This window comes from Solanum lycopersicum, chromosome 3 (genome assembly GCF_036512215.1).
Source record: "Solanum lycopersicum chromosome 3, SLM_r2.1".
NCBI lineage: Eukaryota > Viridiplantae > Streptophyta > Magnoliopsida > Solanales > Solanaceae > Solanum > Solanum lycopersicum.
In genome coordinates, this window is record NC_090802.1 from 27,998,346 (window position 1) to 28,009,958 (window position 11,613).

The 11,613-nt window shown below is 28.7% G+C and overlaps 1 long non-coding RNA gene across 1 annotated transcript; it reads right to left on the bottom strand.

Annotated features, from left to right (window-relative positions):
- Positions 1–3,190: 3,190 nt before the first annotated feature.
- On the bottom strand, positions 3,191–6,753 carry LOC101259515 (uncharacterized). Its single transcript, XR_182545.5, has 2 exons — positions 6,539–6,753; positions 3,191–3,444 (listed from the first exon to the last, which is right to left on the bottom strand). It is a non-coding gene; the product is annotated as an uncharacterized lncRNA (long non-coding RNA).
- Positions 6,754–11,613: the final 4,860 nt, after the last annotated feature.

Here is an 11,613-nt window from a genome sequence, read left to right on the forward strand (position 1 = left end):
GTTCAGCAGAATCAGTGGTGAGTCCTTATTTTCCAAGGATAATAGTCATGAGTTTATTTCAGTATTTCTAGTCTTTTAGTTTCAGATTTTGCTAGACTTAGTTGGGGCCAGTCACATTCTTTCTAGTCAGTTAGAGGGTATTTTTAGGCATAGTTAGATTCAGCTTGGTATTAAGTTAATATATTCTTGTATAAAACTCATGATTGTTTTCATTTATCTCAGATATAGCTTATGGGTATTACCCATCTTTTCATTCTAATTATGATTTAACTTCTGCATTAGTTTATTATAGTTAGTATGCTCATGATCAAGCCAGCAGGGTTAACTTGGGATCACTTGAGGGCTTAGGTCTCGTGTCTGTGTCTCGGGGGTAGCTCGGGACGTGACACTTTTGGTTACCATATTAATAATCCTAGGGATGTGACTGGAAACCTTGACAACAATCTTCTCATCAACAGCCGAACAACATTGATAAAACCAAACTTGCATAGAAAGGGGGAAGCTATGAATCCTATAATAGTGTCTATTGGAATCTATCTTGTTATGACTTGTTTTGGCAAGTTCAATAAAGTAACTCTTACCCCAAGGATAATTCATCCCGATTCGGCCAAGTCAAAGTCTATCCTAACAATTACTTTTATATTAGGTTAGGCAGACATGATGAATTTATGTATGTACAAGTATTCCAAATGTAAACGCATCATCCTCATTTTCGCCCCATACTTTGGCTCTATAACTATCAATCAATTGAGCTTTAGTGATAGGAATTTTGCCATGAAAATACGCAATTATAAATCTATTTGGTTTATCAGTACCAAAGAAAAAGTCAGACCATTAGAATGACAGTTTAGATCAGAAATAATTGCAAACTCCCTTATTGTAAATCGAAGCATTGTGTCATTTACGCATATAAGAATTGCATCGGCGAAATTACCTTCCAACTCCCGCAACATGAAACATCTAAATGATTATTCTTTCACCTGACATCATTTCATTGCATATAGTGGAGCAAAATATAATGTTAGACATATATGATTATATTAGTTCAGGGGCAGTCTCTTCTGGAACTTATGAAGTATTCTGACTTATGTATAATTTTGCATGTGGGGGGACTCTATGATTTGTGTTTGCACATAAATCTAACTCATTGTACAAGTATAAAGATAAAAAATATATATTGTAACATTATTTTATACAAAACTAAAAAATTGTATAACTAAAAAATGTTTGTATTGTAATCTCTTTGTGAATATCTATAAACTTTTATATCCTCATATACAATTGTCTCAATCAACTGGCATACAATCCTTAGTATTCAACTAATAATATGTATAGTATATCTTCAAGTAATTTGTATATAACTAATTTGTATATAATCCCTTAATATACAACTAATAATATACTACACATAACTTATACAATTTGCACATAATCTTTGATATACAACTAACAATATACATAATATATATCTTCAAGTAATTTGTATATAATCCCTTAATATACAACTAACAATATACTATACGTAACTTATGCAATTTGTATATAACCCTTAATATAGAACTAACAGTATACGTGATACATAACTTCAAGTCATTTTTATATAACCCTTAATATACAACTAACAATATACATAATACATAACTTCAAGTAATTTGTATATAACTAATGGAATATACAAGTGACATTATACAATTGTGATTGAGGGCAACAAGATGTACTTATACTTCAAGTAACTTTTGTATAACTAACCAAATATACAAATAAATAATACTTTATGGTCTAATCAGAATACTTTATGTATATTTGAACATAAGTAATGACACATACAAATATAAATCTAGAATTTTGTTTTAAGTCAATACATGATGTTCCTGGTATTCTTTAGGTTTGTCCAAATCTGATAAGTAGATTCAATGTCCTATTAATCCCTATTTATACTTTTTTCTTGCTTCCTCCGTCAACAATTTAATGTCGCTAGCCTTCGCCGTGTTAAGGACTTTCTAAATTGCAATTGGGTCATTTTTTTTCTTAGATCTCAATACTTCACTAGATTTTTCAACTTGAACTTGCTTAGATATTGACACAGACCCTGCATTGAACCCTAAAATCCTGAGTTAATCTGAATTAAAATAACTATGGATTGTCAATGACTTTGACATGCAATGGTGTACCTGTAGTAATCCTTATATATGGAGAGCTATTTCAGTAATCTGTTATTATGATAAGAAGAACAATACTTTTAAAAACATTATCAAAAGAAACAAAAAAAAACATAATAAATACAAGTGTGGAAAATGGAAAATATATATTCACCCACGATTTTGACGGCTACCTGCGAAAGTTGAAACACTATTAGAGGGAAAATGTGGAATTACGCCAATTAGAATTCAACTGAGAAGTGAAAGAGTGATTTTAGAAGAAAGATAAGGAATGAGGATTAAGAGATATAAAGATTTCGTATAAAACTATGTACAAAAGCAGCTGAATGGCTTTGCTGATTCGGTATACACAAAGGTGGCGGGTCTCATTAATTATGACAAAAATTTGAAACTATATTTACTGAAAGTAAATAAATCACACTATACCCTTATTAACTAATAACTAAGGCATGTTTACCAACTCATGTAATGTTTCCTTTAATTATAGTCCAAATTAATTGATCTATGCTAAAATATATGAGCTTAATTTGGCAAGAGCAATTTCATCTCATTCTAGAAGCTCATTTTGGTGCCACATGGCAATTAATGTGGCATGCCAAGTCAAACAACAAGTCAATAGGATCATGGTGGCATGCCAAGTCAAACAAGAAGTCAATAGGATCATGGCATATGTCAAAAATGATAAGCCCACTCCATAGTCCATATATCATGTCACTTATAAGTTAAAAGTTAACGACCGAATTCAAATCCGGTCAATAAAAGGTTTTTTAACGACAACGTAAATTCCGATCGTTATATGCCATTTTTAACGACCGGATTTGCTCTTTTATAAAAGCAATTCTAACTACCAAAAAGATTTTCGTCAATTACATTCCACTTGCAATACAAATACTATTAACAACCACATTTCCTGTCGCTAATTGTAGTTTATTCAAATAATTTTAAGAAACCAATTATAAGAGAGTTTAAAGGAACCAATTTCATTCATTATTATACAAAATTCTATAAAGTAAATACAAAAACACTCAAAATAAACTAAATAATTGAATTCATTATAGAAAGTCTCCTGCTTAATACAAAAAAACTAACTAAAGAAAGATATATCTTATTCCAGTAGCATAAAATATCTTTATGAACTCCTAAAAAGGAGAAGAATTACAAAAAAAAAACAAATGATATGACATTGTCCTTAATTTAAACCCCTAACTAAAGTGAAAGTCATCTTGAACTTCTACTTGCTCTGTACGTTGTTGAACGGTATATTCTTCATATTTACATTCAAGATCTGTAAGATAAAAACTTATGTCAATTTAAAACAAGGAATAAAAAAGTATGTACTAAACATACTTTAAAAAATGCAAAATAGAATACTTGTGAATATGCACTTGAGGAAGCAACATTAACAGCAGTAGCAAATGTAACATTCATTTTATTTAGTACTCATATAATGATTGTTCATAATCATTTAATAGGCCGTAGAATCGTTTCGCTTCACGATTTGGTTCCGCCTCAACAAAATCATCACTATTAGTATTCATATTCTCTTCAGTGAAATCGGGGTGTAAATCCCTTAAGAGCTCTTGCATTTCATCCTCATCGTCATCATATTCAATGATATTTTCCTCTACGAATTCAGAATCCGCCTCTTCCTCACCTAACCTCTCCCCATGATGATACCAAAAAGTATAACCCTAAACAATTCCATACACTAATAGATGTGACCTAACCATCTCACGAGTTTTGGAAGATGCATTACAACACCTGATGCAGGGACAACGTATTTCTTGTGTTTCTCCCAATTTTGTAAAAGCATAATCCAAAAAGTTCTCCACCCCAATGATGTAAGCATTATCAAGTCTATCTTGAACAAGTTGCATCCATTCCTTATTAGGTGTCATAATCTTCATTCACCAAAAATATTATAGATACACCAACATAAGTAAGAACTAACCATTTATTGTTCAAAAGTTGAAGAAGACCTTCTGAAAGATTCTAGGTAAGTTTAAGAAAACAAAATTATGTGATTTTTAATTATTTATTTGTATAGTGATTGCTCCGATTATAAATGTATACTTTGTTCATGTATATTCACATAATTAGATAATTATTATGTCTTATTGGGGAAGGGGTGCTTTTTTTCAGCTTAAAAGCTCTTTTAAGTTGACCAAAATATTTTACCTTTTTGCCCTTAATCTTTTATTATTATTATTATTATTATTATTATTATTATTTACTATTATTATAAATATTAGTATTATTAATATTGTATTAGTTTATTATTATTGTTATTGTTATTATTATTTATTTTTTTACTCTTTATTATTATTATTATTATTATATATTATTATAATTATTAATATTTTATTATTATGATTATTAATTATTTTATTATTCTTTATTATTATATATTTATATATTATTAAATATTATTATAATTATTATTTTCATATTATTTTATTATTATTATTTATTATTATTATTTTCATATTATTTAGTATTATTATTTTTATTATTTATTATTATTATTATTATTTATTTATTATTAATACTTTACATATTGTTATTATATTATTATTTTCATATTGTTACATTATTATTATCATTTGTTATTATTATTTATATTTAATTATTTTTATTGTTATTATTATTTTTTATTATTTTATTAATATAATAATTATGTATTATTATTATATGTTATTATTAATATTTTTTTATTATTATTATTATTTATTTATTTTATTATTCTTTATTATTATCATATATTATATATATTATTATTCAAGTTGTCATCTTATATATCCTAGTTTATATGACCGTACATATGATAGGGTCAAACAAAACAAAAACTATTGTTCAGCAATAACGGCAAGAGGCTCTATTTCTTCTTTTAATATGTGTGATTGTTGAATAAATTCTCAACTATTATGAGTTTTCCTATTAAATGCATAATAATTAACAAAAGAAGATTCTGTAAATATTATTTTATTATTATATAGTCGCAACTAAGCACATAAGGACCATGGAATATACTTCATCATCTATTAGCAATAGTAGTAGGTTAGCAAATAACATGTAAAGCAAAAACTTAGCAGGTAAAGCAACAACTTAACACCTAACAAAAGCTGCTAGCAACAATTAAGTCAGCAACAGTCCAGGTGTAACAACACTTTTTTATCATATTCTAGAGCAGGCCAACAACATGCTGTATACTTTATTTTAAAAAACACATAGCACTTTGTAGGCACTAATAGAAGATATCACGCTATGATAATAATACAAGTTTCAATAGTTCATTGGCTCAGACAGAAAGAAACAGATCGAGGATACGCATTATGCAATATACTTATTAACAATTTCATATTCCTTCTATAACAAGGACTCCAACTACAATATCCATAATGGCATTAACCTATGTATACTCATTAACAATTTCATATTCACACTAAAAAGATCCCATTTTGATGTTTCCTCTTAATCCTATGACAACAAGCACCATGATCTCTAAGTTGTCAACCATAGTAGGTGAAAAAACAAGTCAGCAGGTACTAACATGGAAAGGAAAAATCATAAAGGAACACACAGGCCTGCGAAAAAACTTGGTACTTACTCTTTGGTGGAAGAACTCTGGCAGGGATCTCAGACGACAATTTAACAGCCACTACTGCAGTTGATTCGTGAGAAAGACAAGGGGGCCAGCCTTTTAAAACTCTAGGACCCCAATTCTCTCCTAATATTGTTACTTGAACTAAGCAAATCCATATAAGCACTGATGTTGTGATCCGTATCATCCATAACTTCATTCTAGACTTGGATGACATAGAACATTTTAGTTTTTCCAAATGACTTTCTGCTAAAGCTGTTTCTTTTAGCCCCATTATGCCCAAATTCTTTCACCCCTTGGCATTAACTACTTTTTTAGCACATTTCCGCAAAATATTTACACTATTGAACTCAGAAATTGTATTTCTTGTTTGTTTTCCTCACTCACTCATCACAAACAATCAATATAACATACACAACACGCAAGAGCGAAAAAATAATATATGAAACCCATTACTGGGAAAAACAAAAAAGAACGAAAAAACCCCATATGAAACCCATTACTGGAAAAACCTAAAATTGAACAAAACCAAGCATTCCACAAAGCAATTCATAGTTCTAATAATAAAAATTATACCTTTAAGAGATTGAAACACCAAGATAGGGTCTGAATAATGTCAACCGAAGCAAAGCCACAACAAATCGTAGGAAGAGAAAGGTGATTTTTTTGTTTTGCTATCGAACAATAGAGATGCAGATCATCTTTTTATAACGTTTAGCAGAGAAACGTGGATTACGAATATGCTAATTTTCCTCTAACAAACCTTGGAGAGACTCACCTAATTAGATCTCTTCTTAGCTGATTTTCTTCAAAAATAACATGGAGAGAAGGTGGTTGCGGAATTTCCTCCAACACTTCCTGATTTTTCCCTAACCATCGTTCCCGCTCACTGTAGATGTGGAGAAAATTGAGCTTATCTGTTCACTTCTAAGAGAAAAAGATGGGAATGAGGAAAGCTTTTATTTTTTATGAAATGAGAATGAAGAAATACACAATACACGGTGTTTCTTTTTGGAAAAGTGAAAGAGTGGTGACACGTGTGTGGATGAAAAGTAAAGAAATAAAAATTTCTATAATTTTTTATGTATATAAATAATTAATAAGTTGATACAAATTCTTTTAAATTCTGGATGTTAAATATTTAAGTATGTAGATAATTAATAATTTGATATAAATTCTTTTAACGTCTAGATAGTATACTAATACCTATTATATTAAATTAAAAAAAGGACCTTTAACGACTGGAAAAAAATTGTGTCGCTAAAAGTTCACTTTTAACGACCGGATTCATATCCCTTCGTTAAGAATTGGTTGTTAAAATACAGTTTCTTGTAATGTGAGTAATTACGCATCTCTAGTAAAAACACATAACACATAAGCATATTTCATGTAAGTCGTTATAACACATTAGAACCATCATTTAAAGTAATCTAAAGTTATACTTGTGCAATATATGAATGACATCTTATATTACCACTCACACTAAGTAACCCTATGAGGCCACCATAGACAAGGAACATTAATATTTAGTAAGTGAAAACAACTCATAATACAATCCAAGTTAAGCATGTATCATCACATTAAGCCTTTAAGTCAACATTCTCATTAGCATCACCATGAGCACATTTATTTAATTAGACATTACGACATTAGATAAACAGACCATGGCGCTCTCAAAGCCCACTTGTGAATTGCATGAATGGAATCCCATATTACCACCCACACTTCATATAACCTCTTGATCTACCATACAAATAACTCACATGATGGAAAACCGTCATAGACCAGATGAGCTTAACATGGAATCTAGTATGATGTCTCACACTGAAAAGAGTTGGCTAGTTGCCTAAGGTAGAACCGGTAACATTTTAGCTTTGGTGGATTCACCTGGTAATATCCTATGTGCACACAAAGTTATGGGATAAAGAAGGTGTTCATAGGAAACCGACCTAAAATGGGGAGAGCTTCCACCTTACAATATCCACACGGTGCTAAGCTTTAAATTCTCATAGAGGAGTTCATTCTCATTAACATTTTATTATTGTACTTGAGAGGCTATCACCATTCGATCTACCAACCCAAAAATCTAGAGGAATAAATTATTTTATGAAACTTTTAAAAAAAAATTTAAGACATATATTTGATTTTATCTTTAGGCTATTAATGTGCTTGAGCCGTCTTAAGTAGATTTTTCATGTGTTATAAAGTTACTATTGTTATTTTTATAAATTAACTAACAATATTAATTTATATATATATATATATATATAAAAATTTTGATTTGACAGCTAATACTATTTAGAAATGGCTACAACCCCCCCCCCCACCCTCCAAATAAGCGCCGAAAATCGGTGATGTTGTCATGATAAGTGTGGAAATACGATAGTGAACTCGATGATTGAAGGACCTATCGATTTGCATTGATTTTTGGTACCGGCATATAAAGATTTGAATCCTTTTACTCCATATTATGAACACCCGATTAGATTTGTCAAGAACGAACTTCCCCTTTCCTAAGATCCTGAACGTGGTATTGACGCATCATATGATTGTCAACATGTCTACTTATATGTCAAGGATAGTTAGGGTATTTTTAGTATTTAGTTCTAAGTTTTATATATTTTGCTATTTTATAGAAAATAATATAAAAAGTATTATAAATCATAATAATCAAGAAACAAAAAATATCTAAAAACATATAAAGAAAATTGGTTTAGTCTAAAAATTCTATCTATGAATCATAATTTGAGATAAATAGAGTAACATATTTATATAAAGATTACATAAAATATACTATAAATTACAATAATTAACTACTTAAATATCTAAAATCTTTTTAAAAAATGTGAGTGACTTTTGAAATTTCATTTGTATCACATAAACTTGGAGGGAGTAGGGCTGTGAAAAAATCGAACTGAAAAAAGTGTTATTGGATTATTGCTATTGGTACGGTTTTTAATGGTTTTATAAAAAAAAAAAAAACTTCGAATTATCGGTTTGATATTAGTTTTTAATATTGGATAATTGAGTAAATTGATAACATATTAAGAATATAGTAATTTACTAATTACATGTACATAAATATTAAATATTAATCTCAATACCTTAATAGTTACTGTATGTTTATACTTCAAGTGACTTTCAGTTCATAAATTCACATTATACAGAATGTCAAAATCTAAAGTAAGAATCATATTCCTATTAATTTCTTTTTGTGTTACACTTATATAGTTCTTTTCATCTTAATTATTATTGTTTCTATTCATGAGCATTTATAAAATAACATTATTGTCTTATTGCGTCAAATTTGTTAGAGAAGTCATATATTTATTTTATAATTTTTTTTATTGGTTAAATAAAAAATCGAACCGTTAAAGACTACAATAATAAACCAAAACCCCATAAAAATTATATTATTGATTTAACATATTTAAAAATTCAAAATCGAACTGAATGCACAACCCCAGGATGGAGTAATATATATTATGTGAAAAAATTATAATAAAAACATGCTATAAATCATTATAATGAACAATTTAAGATATTTTTTTAAAAAAGAGCATATGATTTTTTTTGTACTCTCGAAATTCATCTATGGCACACAAATTGTTGCAAACAAAGTAATACATATTCGGTCAAAATTACTTTAAAATAGTAAAATAATAATAATAATAAATAACAACTTAAAATACTTTTTGAAAACAAATAATTTTTTTTTAAATCTAAATTCTATCTGTGTCACATAAATTAAAAAAAATACTCCCTTCGCTTTAAAATAATTGAATTATTAAGACTTTTTCATATTTAAATTAAAATTAATTGTTGAATTATTTTACACTATATTTGAATATTCTCTCATTTTGTTTCTTTCTTTTAGATTTTCTATGTAATGAGTCTGAGAAATGTAATTATTCTAAAGATAAATTTAGTAATAACTAATAAATGGAAAAAAGAAAAATAATATTTAAATTATGTCTAATTTTTATCTTAAAAAGATATGGAGCACCTTTAACAATTCAGTTAATCTATGTCGTGAACTTTTTTTGTTAAAAATATATTAACATTAATTATTTTGAAATGAAAAGAACATATATTAAAGGCAAATGTATTAATTATCGCTCGAACTTAAAGCTTTTTATTTGGTGTACACTTAAATTATATTCTATTTTAATTATCCTCAAACTTATTTATTTCACCATTGCGTACATTTTTTTTGTCCACTGCTCCTATTATGACTACACGCGCGTCAACCGGCAAAAGTGGTGATGATGTGGATTTTCACCTAATTAAATAATAGTCACCTAGATAAATCAAAATGACAAAAAATAAATATCATATTCAAACAACTCCTCCACCCCTCCCGCCTCATCTCCGCCTATCACCTCTTGCTCCACTTCGCTGGAACCACCGTCCACCTCCGTCAATCAAAATATCGCATTCATGGCTGGAATTCACTCTCCATCTTCACCGTCAAATTCCATGAATTTCCAATCCCAAATTACGAAACCCCACCTCCAAATCCAAATTCCACCACCAAATTCCATTTCCAATTGATGCCTTATTTCCACGCCACGAGTCATCTTCGTCACCTGATTACTTCTTTTTTGCAAGAACTATATATTAATTATAGAAGAGTAATTGTAATTTACTATTCTTTAATAGTTTGTGTTCTTCAAGATACTCCTTCTATATATAAATGTTGAGTGAATTAGCAACTCGGTTGGAGAAAAATGAGGAAAAAAAATCATATGGGTAATGAGGGAAACTTCAAATTCAGGGGTAATGAATATTTTTGTCAATAATAAAAAAAGGAAGATTTTACGTTTTTTCACTCTTGTAGCTTTATAACGTGGCAAAAAATCACTCTCACTGGCCTAGTAGAGTGCGATTTAAATTTCTACGACAGGTGGCCAGAAAAGGTGCATGTGTTGGATGAATAAACAAGTTCGTGGGGGGGGGAGTGTTTTAAACGAAATAAAGTTATTAAATATACACCGAACAAAAAGCTTCAAGTTTAGGGGGTAATGAATACTTTTGCCTATATTAAGTGCTCGTTTGGCCATAGATTATTTGGGGAAAAACTTGACAAATAGTGTTTGTCTATACACGTTGCCATTATTTGGCAAATATTTTTGGAAAATATTCCGAATTTTTCAAGTACTAGTTTTATTTAATATTTGGGTCAAATCTCATTATTTTAAATTTTTTTAAAATTAAAATTTTACCACAAATTTTTATTTTTTACAAAAACACTCTCTATAATTGGTGTTTACGTTGTACTACATAATTTTTTACATTAATCCCAAAGTGGTGGTGAAATATATATAGTGAATGTTAAATGATGATATGGTTATTAATGAAAATGATGAACAATCGGTTCAAAATAAGAAAGTCATATGTTTTATCTATTTCACGATATATGAAATTATGCTTGTCGCACTTACTTTAATTTATCATACTACTTTAATGTCATGAATATTATTTGTTATTGTTGTAAAAAAGATCTAATAAACTTATAATACAAACTTATGATTAAACAAATGGTAAAATTTTATCTAAATAATATTTATTAAAAATATAAAAAATATATAATCAAACGCTAGTCGCATGTGTATTTAATTGAGTGTATGTATTACTATTTTTTACTGTGGTCCATATTGATGAGGGGGAGGTAGATGCATTTATTGTGCGGCATGGTATCCATTTTTTTAAATTTATTTACCAAAGTATGTACTCCGACCCCACACTCTTTCTATGTAAGAAAATGCTAGTAATCAAAATTGAAAATAATTTCAGTTGAGCAAAAGAATTAATGGAAAATGTACGTACAAAAAAGAGACAAATTCATAGAAA